The 15,449-nt window shown below is 29.0% G+C and overlaps 1 long non-coding RNA gene across 1 annotated transcript; it reads right to left on the reverse strand.

Annotated features, from left to right (window-relative positions):
* Positions 1-11,509: 11,509 nt before the first annotated feature.
* Positions 11,510-14,043, reverse strand: LOC108377072 (uncharacterized). The gene is made up of 2 exons (XR_001849294.1): positions 14,009-14,043; positions 11,510-11,605 (listed from the first exon to the last, which is right to left on the reverse strand). It is a non-coding gene; the product is annotated as an uncharacterized LOC108377072 (long non-coding RNA).
* Positions 14,044-15,449: the final 1,406 nt, after the last annotated feature.

Here is a 15,449-nt window from a genome sequence, read left to right on the forward strand (position 1 = left end):
CCAAATAATGAAAAATATTTCTTGTGATTTTCCTTAAGAGCTGTATTCTAAGCTTTAATGGTAAAACGTACAGTGAAAACAAATATTTGGTTTGAACGTTGCTTTCAGAAAAAGAAAACATAATATTACACGTTAGATTTTTTATTGCTAATTATTTTTTTTAATTTTTAATTATTATTTGTTTTTTTTTTTAACTCTTGTCGAGTCATTCATTGTCTTCCTGTTTTTGCATAAAATTGTATATTTCTTCGAAATTTTTTTGCTCTTTATTTTTATTTTTTAATAATATAATTTCATTTATATTTTGTCCACAAGTTTTGTACTTTTTACGCTCCACGCAGGATTCAAGTGCGAATAGTTAATAAGAAAATCATAAATATTGGTTTTCTCTAAGAGGGATTTTAAAAGTGTTTGTGCGAAAGAAAAGGCTTTACAATAATAAACCCCATTGTAAGGGATATTTATCGCTACATAGTACTACATACATAAATATTTCTTAGTATGTATGTATTAAGTAAAAATTTTACTAACACGCTCTTAACCTTTTTCTCGTATTTCTTTCTTTCATGCTGCCGCTTACATAATTTTGCTCTGTATGGCTGTCAATTATGCTACTCTTGCAACATCTGTTGCAAACTCGTACAATCAACTAAAAAAAAAAAAAAAAATCGATGCTAATTCAACGACGAAATCTTGCACTGATACAAACGTCTGCAATCGAACAACATCGCAACTTTACCACAAAATCTTTATAGGCTTCAACTACTCCGGCCTTATCGATGGGCTTTATCGCAATAAATCTTATCATTATCCATATTTATAATTCGTGAAAATGATGCTGGATGCAGTGGTGGCGGCGGCGGCGGCGGCGCCGAGTATAATCATCGCCTGCAACAAATGCTGTTGACGATCATGTTCATGTAAACGTTGACGATCACGATCACGATCATCCCACATGTCTCCTAGTACTACTTACTCCTCCTTTCTACTATTGTACAGTTCATAAGCTAAGCTCGCTCTCTCACAAGATTTATATACTCGTACATATATACAAATGTACTCTAGTCTCATTATACTAGACATTTAACATGCAGACATACATATGTACGTACGTACTTATACATAGATAGTGTATTTGTTTGTAAGCGCTAACAAATTATTTAAATAGCGAAAAAATTACGTAAACGTTGAAGCGTTGAAATTATAGTTGGAAGTTGAAAGTTGGCATGTGATGGATTGTATGTATATTTGTAGAAAATGTTTGACGATCTCTATTTAGCTACTATTTAATGATTAACAAAACGTGTTGTTGTTGGCCCGAAAAAGTGCAAAACAGTAAAAAAAAAACAAGAAATGTTTGGAGGAAGAAACTAGCCTCGAAAATCAAATAAAATTTAAGTGATTCAGTAGTTTTACGAGAAAAAGCAAAAAATAAAAATAATTAAAACGAAGTAAAATACAAAAAAAAAAACAAAAATATAGTTCATGGATTCACAAGGTGTCGATTTTCAGTGATTCTTAGGAAGCTCAAAACATTTTTACACGTTTTAAAATTTGTTGACTTATGACGATATAACGACGATCGTTCCCATAATTTAATAGGCAAAACCAAAATAAATTGGAGAAATTTGTTTTGGTTCTGCTTTATAATATTTGGCAATATTTCTTCTCATGGCATTCGGGTTAAGGCCGATATGTCACCTTGTGAATATCCTAAGTATGTTGTTATCGTGTGGCAGAAAATATTTGCACTCGGGGAAGTAATGTTTATGGGAAAAAGTTTATATTGAGTATAATCGGCTCCTATGTTGAATGTCGTCATCGTCATTGTCCACGATCGTCAGCGTATCAGTAAAATGGCTGACGATGGCCGTAAAAAATTACCTATACAATTTTAAACATTTTTTTCTTAAGTGCTAAATGAAAGTTGGCATTTTAAAAATAAGAAATGTCGTATTTTTTTTTTCTTATAAGTTAAGTTCTGATAAGATAATTTTTTTTTATTTATTTAATTGAAATGAGAGATCAGCTAACCCTTTGTCTGGTGGCCACATGTCTTAAAAGCTTTAGTTTTAGGTTGAAGCTTGCATTTTTCATTTAGTAGATGTTATAGTTTAAAAACACAAGCTTCAGAAAATACTATATTCTATGAGTATTTAAATTGGTTCATACTACTAAAGAAGCCTTGAATTTTTGATGTTTTAAAACATTGTCAGTACAAATTTAAAATTTAATTTTCGGTCACTTACAGATTCGAGAAGGAGAGAGATAGAAAAGGGTAGAATTTATGTCTCGCTTTTTTAATGCTGCATGTTGAATATAATAATTTATAAATTTAAATAATCGGTAAAATTCTTGTTTTCGTGCAAATCGATAATATTTTAATTTAGCTTTTGATTTTTCTACAGAAATTCGGACCAAGCCGGCCTTTACCTTTAACACTTCCAATTTTGTTATCGAAATGTCTGTCATTTCAATGCGCAGTGGAACTTCAGTATTAAGGCATCCATACATTTGTGCGATTCTGTCGGTGGCGAAGAAATTACAACAATGCCGACCATATAGTTTTAAATGCGCAACTTATGGGATTTTGCTCCAGCGATTAATTTGAAAATTCACAATTCTTCTTTTCGTAGACTGCCACGTTTTGTGAACGAAAATGTTTGATAGGCGGATTTTGTAAAATTAAAACGAAAATTAACGTAAGTTAAGCAAACAGTGCAACCGACTTCAATGCTCATATAAAAATTTAGAAGTGCCATTGATTTATTCATATGACCCAATGATGGGAACTTAACATGGTAGTATGGGAGCTCCTTTGGAGTACCACGTTTCTGATTAAAAAAAAAAAAAGAATCATCGAAAACGGAAATTTCGAATTTCTGATATTGTGCTACCCTTCGAACTTCATAATAAAGTTCATAGCTTATTTTCATAAGATTTTTGTTTGTCTTGTTTTACAGATATTTTGCGGATTTTTTAATAAAGCCTTTTACTACAATTTACAAAATTATTAAATTTTCGAAATTTTTGAAGAATATCGAATTTTTATTTGGTACATTTTTCGAATTTTGAATATAAGAAACTGATTTGGAGCGAAAAAATAAATATTTTTAAATTTTTTGCATACTATTTAAAGCCTTGTTCAAAACCTAAAATCGGTTTAATTTATTTTTTTCGAATTTCGAATGTAAAAAACGGAAATTAAATACATGTTATTATTTTTTAAGTATATTTTTTAGTCCTTTTTTCTCTAAAATTCAGCCAAAGTACTTTGACGACTTTTGAAGCTTTTTAACTTTTTTTCTACTTATTATTGCCAATTTCCCCTCTTCGAGCGCAAAAATCATGCCACAAACAACAACAACAGCAACAAACGTTCCGACTGTGTTATGATTAATGAGATTATACCTATAAATAATGTACTTAGTAATATCTAATAGCTATCGCGTTACTTTTATTATTAATTAAGATAAAAAACCAAAGCCATTTTGTAATAAGAAAATTTTTAAAAGCCATAAGCTGAAATGGAGGAAAAATTGAAAATATTTGCTAAAAGGAGGTAAAAAAAGAATGGCATTTTAACGATTCTTTTTTTTTTATTGAATCACTGATTTCAATTTGTAATCTCTTACGTTTTTGTGGGTCAAATTAGTTAATGCGCTATTTTAGCCTGATTTATATCTCTGAATCGAAAAGGCCTGGCCGGATTGAATTTTATTAAAAGCCTTGATATCAGCGGAAGAAAATCTATATATAATTCAATTATTTTCATCTTTCAGAAAGACGAGAGCAAATTTTGTCAAACTGTGTAAATTAACAAAGAATTTTTATTTTATAATTTTATAAAAATATGCAGTATTGAAAACAGGTTTATTTAAAGCCCAAATGCCATTCTATTTTCCCCGTTCGATCTCATTCCAATTTACAAAACATCGAATATTGTATTACCACTATATATACCTTGAAATCTAACTCTATATATTCTATTTATCGGTTTTCAATGCCCCACATTTGGACTAAATCCTATTTAGCAGCCGTAGTAAATATACATACTAGTATGCATATACATACATACATATGTATGTGGGTTTTTATTTATTATTTTTACATTGAACAAAATTTCAATTGAAATCCAAACAAATGTACCTTTATATCAAACTTTAAAAACCAAACATACAATAATATTATAGTTAGTTGAACATAACCTACAAAAAAGTAAGAAAACAAGAATAAAGAAATTAAAAAATTACTATACCGTAAGTGAAATAAAAGTGAAATCACTGTATGTATTTAGTAAAAACATTAAAATTTAATATTAATTATTAAGTAGCAAAAACTTAAAGCGTACATATGTAAAAATTAAAATTAATTGCAATTTAGGCATAATTAACTAATGTATACCAAAATATTTTTTTTTTAGTTTTTAACTGTATACTATAGAGTATATAATTATGTTTGTTAACAAAAAATGTATTTATGTCTGCCTATAGTGTATGACTACTCAATGACTGACTGAATTTACTTGAGCTTTTTTGTTTGTTTATTTATTGTTAAATGTTTTTTTTTGTTTTTGTTAAATGGCTTTATTTTGCGGGCAAATATTGTTAATGTTTTGGAATTAATTGCTGTTGTATGTGTATGTATTTAGAAGGTTTGGTTTTGTTCGAAACGTTCCTTAAATGTAATATTTTTTGAATGCTTGTGAATATACACACGTGAAATTTATAAAAAAAAAAAAAAATACTGTTTGCCTTACACTCTTATTTCATTTAAAAGACGGGTAAGTTTTTTGTTTACCTAAAAATATGTATGTTTTATTAGAATATTGAAGAAAAAAGGAAAAGCTTTCAGTTTTGGTATTAAACATACACTGGGCCAAGTTTTGACGAACGCAATTCAAGTAAAAAAAAAATTATTTGAGTATGAAAACTGACGCAGGAAAAAATCATTTTACACTTAAATTGCTGGTGAACCGGCAGTTAAAGGCTGACCTTTAAATTATTTAATTGGCTCTAGTTTTCGAGATATATGAATGTATACAGTGGTCGAAATAATTATAGCCGGACCACATTTTGACAAGTTTTAACATATTATTTTTGTTGTTATTTAATTTAGGTTATTTTTTTATAAAAATATAGTTCATTCTTTAACAAAACGTTGTGCAATATTTAAAAAATCGACTATCGTAAAAAGGTCTAACTTTTTCAATTAGATTTCCTAGAAAGATTCTGAGTATGCAGTTTTGTAGCGAACTGAATTCTACCTAGTAGAACAAAGTACAAGTTTCAAATAGCTAAAACTTACAGTTGGTTTTTTATTTTCTATTTTTTTTTTGTCTAAGATGTTTCGGTTTTCTTCCATATAAAAATAAATTGTGTGTATTCGTTATATGGAAGCAAATGGGGCAAAAAAATCAAAAAAATCAATCGTAATTTTTAGCAATTTGAAACTTGTACTTTGTTCTACTAGAATTCAATAGGCTACAAAACTGCATACTCAGAATCTTTTATGGAACCTAATTAAAGAGTTAGAAATTTTTACGAAAGTGTTATTTTTTTTTTAAATATTACACAAAGTTTGAAACTTGGATTTACACCAGTTTTATTAAAGAATGAACTATATTTTTATAAAAAAATAACCTAAATTAAATAACAAAGAAAAAGATAATATGTTAAAACTTGCCAAAATGTGGTGCTTCTATAATTATTTCGATCACTGTATGATAAATTTTTTTCAGCCGGTGTTATTTTCATCTATACAAAAAAAAATTGTTTTACATTGAAGAAAATGCGTGTCACCGTATTAAAAAATTGTTCAAAAATTAACGGAATTTCGAACACTTCAATCTAGAAAATTAACGTTGTGCAACTTTGTTGAATTTTTCTAATTTTTGCCTAAAGTTAGAAATTTGGCACTAAACGGCACTAAAAAAAGACAAAAACCGAAAAATTATCAAAAATTACATTTATTTTAGAAATGTTTATTTTACAAGTAAAAAATAATCTTTGACTATTTTCTCCTTTCGAGTTTTTAACCTACAAAACTTTAATCTCTATAGTTGTAGTAACATTGAACCACAAGATGTATATTGAAGTTTTCTGGCAGCATTTTCATTCGATTTTCGCAAAGAAAAGCCTTGAATGTACTAAGCGTGCGCTCGACGTGAGTTGATACAAGTGGCGCCCAATTTAAATATGGAACGTTTAAAACTTTCATATTATCAGGAGTAAGAGCTTTTTCCTTGCTCTTTACAATTAAAGGTAGAAAAGACAAAAAAAGCCAACATCAAATAAGTATCTAGAATCAGGGAAAGCTAAATCGTGTAAATTTTTAATCAAATAAACTATCTCTTTAGCAGAAAAAAGGGTAATTTCCTTAAAATCCTTTCCCTGATCATGACTTTTGTTACACGCTATCATTTTGTCGCGGGGTGTACAACAGGTACACTGAGTACCAAAAAAAAAACTAAATATAAATTCTTTTTTAAATGAAGATGCTGCGAAACGGATTTTTTTCGGAGTAATATACAGTTTTTGGTCCGAAATTTGTTTGTCGCGACCTTTTTAAATTTTTTATACATGCATATCGTCGCCTGGGTAAAAGATTGTCGTATGTTAATTTCGGCAGGTTGTGGGAAATCGCGATTGAAGTCTGGGATGCAATTTCTCAAAAACGCGAAGATAGATGTTCGCCAAAGTCTCTGAAAATGTTACTAGTTCACAAAATTCTTAAATTATTTAATTTTTAATGTTTATTGTAAATTAGTTTTCGAGTTTATGAAGGATTTTCTTTAGTAAAATTTGGTCGTAAGCGTCATTTGTCCACAATTTGGCAGCCACTTTGTATAAAATACGACAAAATGTGATCAAAATTTCTACCAAATTAACGACACTTTTTACTCAATATCTTGGAAACTAAAGGAGATATCCAAAAATTGAGAACGCTATTTTTAAGATATTGATTAGTTTAATATGGCTGCATCACCAACTAAATTTTTACTCAATTATCGAAAAAGTTGTAGTCAATATCTCGTAAACTAAAGGAAATATCTAAAAACTGATAACACCAATCGAAAGACCTTATTTCAAAATATATGTATATCTGCGTCTAGAACTAAAAATCGTCAAAATGGCGCTTACGACAATCTTTTACCCAGGCGACGATATGTAAATATTTTATTTTTAAGAAAAGCTGTTTTAACTTCATAACATGTGGGTCAATTTCTGCTACAGCCACAGTATACTTAACTAAAAACTATTTTAAACTTACTATACGCGGGTGTCTCAAACTTTTTTAACCTTTTACCATTCAGGACCATAAGCGAAAAGTTGCTGTTTAGGGTAGAATAAATTAGGTCGAAAAATTTAATTTTCTTCTTAAAGCATTTAAATTTTAATTTATTTAAAAAAACTTAATAGCATACCGGCTGTTACTGTTATCGTTGACATTTCTTACATCCATTGTTTACAATTTTACTACATTTGGCCAGCGAATTAACAATAAATCCGAACCGACATATTAAGGATGATAAACTATGACTTCCACTTTGATAAACTAAAACAACTAGTGCAGACACCGATTGGAATGAGTGGAACGTGAGTTTTCAAGTAGTTTTCATCGAAAACTGGTTTTCGTTTGTCAGATTTTACATGGACGAAAACACAAGTTTTAGGTCGAAAACTAGTTTTAGCGACGAAAACATATTTTCGATGTCGGTCCGAACATGGTATAAAAATTTTAATTTTTTCCAAAATAGTTTTTTTTCATAATTTTTTGGTGAGAAAACCTAACTTCTTCCTAATGCAACGTATACGATTTTTTCAGATTCCCGAAAACTTTTGGGTAAGTATGTATGTACATACGGTGACTAAAAAACAAGTGTTCGCGTGTTGATTTTTTTAAACATTCACATTTTTTTCAAGTAAATTTTATTTTTCTATTTTCTAAGCCATATAAATATCAAGTTGCAAACTTCATACAAAATTTATGAAAATTCAACAAATGATCATCAAAATTTCGTGCTTTTTAGTCTGAATCTTTAAAACATCTGAATTTTAGTCGTAAGTTTCAACCGGCTAAACAATCTTTTTGATTTTTTAAAATTGTTTTTTTTGGCGATAACTTTTGCGTTTTTTTTTTTTTATACAACAATTGTAATTTACAAAAACTGGCGTTGATTTTTTCATAAAAAATTCATGCTTATATGGAATAAAGTGCAAAAATCCGTCAGCAAAAAACGAAATTCAAAAACCAAGGCAAGATTTTATAGAAAAATAACAAAAAAGATTAAACTTGAAAATCAATGTGTAAATTAAAAAAGAAAAATCAACACGTGAACACTTCTTTGGGTCACTGTAGTATTTATTTTACTATTTTTGCCAACAAAAATTACGTATTTCAATTTGAATTTAGAGCTTCTAAATTTATTTCGCATAACCAAACCAAATATTATTTTTTAATTCAAAAGTGCAAATTTTCATTGAAAATTCTTTACATACCTTCCATACCACATTTAGTTAGCTCAATTCATATATGTAAATAAATAATAAAAATTGACTTCCACTACATTACTTAGCAATTAAAAAAATCATATAAGCCTTAAAATGTAATTTTAGAAGGATAACGCAATTAATGCAATGCATTAAAATCAAAATAAATTAAAAAGTTAAAAAAAAAACTTGTTGAAATCACTTTCATTAATAAAAATGTTTGCATAATTTGTAATATATTATATAAAAAAGGCAACTTGTATTTTTACGAGTTGTTAAAACGTCGTCTGTGTATTCACTACAAAACTAGTTCTCCATTGTTGACAAAAATTACAAAAAATAATCGCGCAAAAACTAAAAAGTCAACTCGAGAATAGAAAAAAAAATAGTTAATAGTATCAAAAAAATCTCCTACAGCTGAAAGTTATAAAAAAATAATAGTTAAAAAAACTAGAAACATGTAACTTTTGTAAATTGAATTTTTTCCAAAAAACCGATTGAAGTTTAAGCGCAATAGCAACTATGAAAATCATATATGTATGAGAAAAATTTGTACACACCTGCATACTATCATTAAAATTAAAAAAAAAACACCCAAAAAAAATTATTTTATTTTAAGAATTTGGCACTTTAAGGGCGTAGTTAACACTGACAAGAGTTTGACTGTCGATTTTGATATTCACAAGGCTCAGTTAACGAAAGTTTAAACCAGCTTAAACTATTTTTTTTTTGTGGAACGAATTTCAAATTTGTATAGAAAAATATTAATTTTCATTTATTTTCCAACGATATGAATTTCCATAGTTAACTATGTGACTCTGAATATAAATTCATAGTTAAACTGTTGTTGGTAGTCAAGCTAACAATGCTTTAACTAAGATCTGTGAATCCGGCCCTACAACTGTGTAAATGAAAGTGGTGTCAGAAATATTCTTTATTTACTCAATTTTTCATGTAATATTTAAGAAATGAAACGAAACAAACTCAACAGTTTCAAGCGAACAACGTCAACTGCCTAAAAAAGATTTTTAAAAGATTTGTGAAATGAAGAAGTAAAGCAAAAAACAAAAAAAAAAAAAAAACTATGCAAGCATAAAAAATATTAGCAAAGCTAAGTATAGCAGTGGTAAATGGAGTAGAAAATTCTAGTTAAAGCTCATGAATTATGTATTTATAACTATAAAAATATATATACATAGTTATTTGATATTAAGTAGCGGAAGAAGTAGTGTTGGTAATGTTTGTGGTATTGTTAGGAGCAAGGGTGCCGTGGAAGGTTGTGGAATTTCGATGGTGTGGGGCATTCATGTTCAAACTGAAAAATATACTTGCATACCCTAAAAAAAAACAAAGTTTTCGGATGGGAGTTTTATGTCCTAAATAGCATTCTAAAGCTCAAGCACTATCTGGCTCCAAATTTCAACATTTTAACTTGAGTGTTAAATTTATAAACTCGAAAACGGTATAGAGATTGACCCAGTCATGTCGTACAAAATAACTGTTTTCATATCTCACCAAATAAATTTTCGAACACGAGTGTCTTCTTTTCCTAACTATCAAAATTCTGCAACCATTCGCGCTCCAGCAGCAACAACTTTTATTATTCGTGTACTTAAAAATTTTTTTCTGGAAACTAAGAACGCAAAGTTGTGAATAAGGTTAGGTAACTACAGACAAAAAATTCGCGCTCATTGAGTAAAATCACTTTTAATACGAATTTTGAGTAGAAATCAAGTCGAGCGGGAGCTATTAGTTGGGAATAGAACATTATTTTCTATTGAAAAGCAAAGCAAACTATATATATATATATATATATATATATATATATATAAGTAAAAGTCGAAACAAACATTAATAAAACTCAATTATGAAATACAAGTACTGACTAAGTAAGGCAAAGCACAAGTAGCTGATAATAAACAATAAAAAAAAAACGAAATTAAATTTACTTGCACTTAAATAAGTATTCCATTTAGTATGAGAAATAATTTTATAACAAAATTCATTTATTAGAACAAATAGTAGTAAAGTTACAGCAGGAAGATTATGAATTATCCTCTCTGACAGCTCATGAAACTCATTCAGCGGCTTTTCACAAAAGTAAAAGCTTGCGGTGAAAACACTTTCCCGCCAGAAATTCAGTTTCATAGACTTGGGGTTGACTTTTTGGCAAAACATCGATTGAGATAGTTTTTTCGAAAATCGGTACCGAGCTTTTTGAGTAGCTTTCTCTGATTCTTTCAACAGTAACAGCTTCCGGCAAAAACACTGCGCGCATCGGTAATGCCGCTATTACAGCGCTCAGTTAGAGAATCGTTTGATGGGATTCAACAAATTATAGGCTAATAAAAAATATCGAAATTGTCGTTGTGAATATGCTCCTCCAGACCACTTTTTGAAAAAAATTTTACAAACAAGAGTACCATTTTTGGAAAATCGAATGCTGGTTTTGAATACGCAAAAGCTTGTAGAATCAAGTGCAAATCATAAAAATAAAATTTGTAATTCAAAAAATACAAAAAAAGAGAGATACAGTTGAAAAATGCCATCCAGCGACTTTTCACAAAAGTTACGACTTCGGTAAATTCATTTTACATTCAGCATTTGATTGTATCGGGTTCTACATGCTTCGTCCTTTTTCGAAAATCGGTTGGGCGCTGGGTTTTTCCAAAAGGATAATGTCGGTATTTTCTAAATAAAATTGACATTTAAATGTTTTTCCACAAAAACCACATATTTTCGAAAAGCTCAAGAATCTTTACGTCATCCAAGACCAAAACGAAAGTTATCGGCCGATATTAAATATGCCAATTATTGTTGTGAATATGCTGCATTAAACCACCTGTTAGAATATTAAAAAAAAAATAAATAAAATAAAAACGGGTTGAAGCTGGTTCTAGTACCCGGTTTGACAGCTTTGACATTTACAGAAATTTATTTTCAACGCCACCATCCAGTCTTTTTTAACCGACTTCACAAAAAGGAGATGGTTATCAATTTGTCGGAATATTTTTTTATTTTATTGAGGTCGGTTTTGTTTTTCGCTTAAAAATTATTTGTTTATTCCGCAACACGTTCGTTCAGTCACACAGTCGTATTTCTCCTGCTAAAATCTATTTAAAGTGAGAAAAAAATATACAATGCAATTACTAATAAAACTTTAGCACATTATATACATGCAGTTACATTCGTGCATAAATAAGCTTAAAAATAAGAATAATCGGAAAAAGGTACTAAATACATACATACACATGTGTTGTTAATTAGCTGCTTAAAGTACAGATAAGTTATATGTGTGAATATTAAAAAAATTAGCAAATATGCGACAAACAACGCTATACATAGTGATCCAAAAAAGAGAAAATTTTTTTGTTTTCTTTTTTATAAGTAAATATTTGTATAGTCAAACTAATATAAAAGAATCCATAGTAATCTAAAACATCGCCTTTTTAAAAAAATATATATTATTGACATCAAAATGTATGGAAATACATATTCTTACATAGCATATTTTAAAATTTTCAAATAAATATTCAATCAAATTCGTAATGTTGCGAATTTGATACACCGATATTTTTTAACAAACGGTCGATGATTTTATAAAAATAATAAATGACATAAGTAGTCGATTTTTATTGTCGAAATTTTTTAATTTTGACATCCGATATTTTAACAAAAATCGAATATTTATTTAAAAGATTTATTATAAATATAAAATAGTAACCGATCAGTTATTAAGAAATATATATTATTGAAAAAAAAATTTGATAAATCGGTAAATCTAACCCCTATACTATGTTCGTATTTTTTTTGATATGTAAAAAATCAACGGTAAAATGAGTTAAAGTGAAAGTACATAACGTCCATTGCGTCCCCGTCACCGTCAATATCAGCGCCTACGTTGCTCATGCGTCAAGTTGCACACTATCCGTTTACCATTGCGTCCGTAAAATCAAAAACTCTGCTGCTCTTTGCAAAAATTGTGTTTCACATTTCGTTTAGCCAAAGAACGTCAATCTATAAGAGGAGACAACACGTTATAATTGTAGCGAGTGTGAATATCAGGAGCGTGCCTTCTCTTTTCATCCAACCACAAAACGTATCTGGGTAAAAGAGAAAGCACGCTCCTGATGTTCCCACTCGTTACAATTATAACGTGTTGTCTCTTCTTATAGATTTACGTTCTTTGGTTTAGCATGTGAGCCGTTTATTTTGAAAGTGGCATAGGTCACATTTTCAAAAAAAAAATCGAATTAATGATAACACCAATTAGAATTTAACGGTATCTGTTAATTAAAAAAAAAATGCATTTACTGAGAACTACTGCGGTTTTGTTCGAGAGAAGTTTTACTAATCAGCGGCACTCAAAAAAATCAAGTCAATGATAACATGGATTACACCGAACAAAAGTCAATTTTGCAAAAAAAAAAATCATACATACTCCCAAAACTAGGAGTCGAATATAGGAAAACTGCGTTGTTAGTTTTTTGTTTTCTCTTGCGTCAGGACTTTTTTAAAGGACTTTGAAATTTCAAAAAATTCAGTGTTATATAGAATAACACTCAACCAGAATAACCGTCAACTTTTAGCATGTAAATTACTTCATACAAATGTAGCGATCCAACTTTTTTGACAACTGACGGTGACGGTGAAGTGTACTTTCACTTTTACTTTATTACAACTGGCGATAATTTCGACAAGAGCTGTCGATTGCATATTGAAACTGTGTATTATATTTTAAAAATCTCGGCTATTTGTTATCGATAAATACATATATTTCAGCCATAGATAATACTTGCAATACTATTTTATTGTTCATGAGGCTGTTCATGAGCATCTTATTTTTATCGAAATTGGTTTATGAAAATAGTTTTAATTCATTTATCATCCATAGAATAACCAGAGCGATGAGTAAAAAATTTATGCAAAATTCAACACTTGTAATGTTGGCAATTTGAAACGAAATTGATAATATACATACATATATACATATATGTATATTTACAGCAGATCGTATATATATAGTATCGTTATTTATATACCCCTGAAATTGTTATATACATACAAACAAAGAATGCAGTTATATATACCTACTTCCATACATATGTGTATATGTATATAATTATATATATTTACAGCTTTATGTAAAGAAAGAATACAAAAGAATCTGAAAAAAGTGAAATTTTAAAATTTAAGGAAGAAATATTAGAAAAACTACCGCAACAATTATACTAATTAAAAAAGTTAGAATTTTTAACAAGCGAATACTTAAAAATGTAAGTTAAAATTAATAAAAAAAAAACATGAAAAATGAACTCTAACTCAAAATTTGCATAAATTTCATGTATCTTCCTGCGATTGTCAATACTAATTATTAAAATAAATATAGGTATCAAAAAAAATATATATATAATTACATGTAGATTATTTCATTAAAATTTAGCGTAAACAAATTCAAAACAAGTATATACACACATACTTACATATGTACATTAATAAATTGTGCAAGTACGTACATAATTGGTACTGCGGATAACTTCCGTTTTTTTTTGTCTGAAGAAAAATAAAAAACGTATAAAATATTTAATAAAAAATCACAAACGTAGTTATATACAATTATATACATACAGAAAACGTGCGTGTATAAATATTTACTTATATGTACATATGGGCGTGCATACAATTTTGTATATGGGGCTTCCATACCAAAATGGACGGGGTTCACACTTCATGTGCTTGCTTTGTTTAAAATTTTTAAGGGTAGGTAGGACAAACATAAATAATAAATAAATGTGAAATTTAGGTTTGATTAATAAATTTTTAAAAACTTTACACAAAAAGAAAAAACAATCGATTTAATACCCAGCCAGCGAAAAATCCGCAAACCGATCCGAAAACGGAAAAAGTCGATGAAAACCGGATTTTTGTCCGTTTACCGATTCCATTTCCGGATACTTTAATCATCCGTTTTCCCACTAAAGTGTGCAGCAGAAACGTATGTACAGAAAAGTACCGAAAATGGTGGTGAAAAAGATACGTTTTCGGCTGTTTTTTTTTCTGAAATTTGACTGATTGAATTTTTCGTTCAATACGCTTTCCTTCTGCACTTCACATGTGACTTTTTCATGGTTCAAAAGAAATAAAATAAAATTAGGAAGCGCCTGACGGAATTCGAACCCGGCACCTTCTGGAAGCTAACAAATAGCGGCACACTCCTCTGCACGCTCAGCCACTGCCGACTACGCATGAATGCTTTCAAATGTTTAGCTTGAGCAAATAAAATATAATTATTCCTTTAAAATGACATCACTTCTTTCCAACGTTTTGAACGTTTTCTGGATACGAAAATTGATGAAAGCTGTACGAGTTCTTTCTATGCGTTTTCGCATACAGAAAATTGAACTAAACTGCACTGTCGGCAAAATTGCTGGCTGGGTAGTTTTCCAAATATCCCGGGAACGGGGCGAGAAAAAATTAAAAAAAAATCGCACATACACACATCAAAATTCTCTATGAAAAGAAATATTCTTAATTTTTTTTCTTGAAAAATTTTTCGCATACAAATTTTTTGTTAAAAAAAACATTTATTTGTGAAAATATACCATCTCAAAAAAGAATTAAAAAAAATCGCAATGGTAGCTCTGAGTAAGTTTACGGAGTTCACTCTACAATAATTTGAGTTATGATTTTTTTTTACACCGAAGTTTAGTAAAATGAGTTCTTTACAAATTTAAAATTTTTTAAATTTTTTTTTAGAATTGCACTTGCACTTTATTATACTAAACTTTCATGGGCTACAAAACTGCATACTCAAAAAAATTCAAAAAATAAAATATAAAAAAATTGTAAATTTGGAATGTATGTACCCATTTTACTCAACTTCGGTGTAAAAAAATCATAACTCAAATTATTGTAGAGTGCATCCCATAATACTATACTTAACTATTGCAAAATACT

The sequence above is a fragment of the Rhagoletis zephyria genome, unplaced genomic scaffold (genome assembly GCF_001687245.7).
Source record: "Rhagoletis zephyria isolate East Lansing unplaced genomic scaffold, Rhagoletis_zephyria_1.1 Rzeph_scaffold_11431, whole genome shotgun sequence".
Taxonomy (NCBI): Eukaryota; Metazoa; Arthropoda; class Insecta; order Diptera; family Tephritidae; genus Rhagoletis; species Rhagoletis zephyria.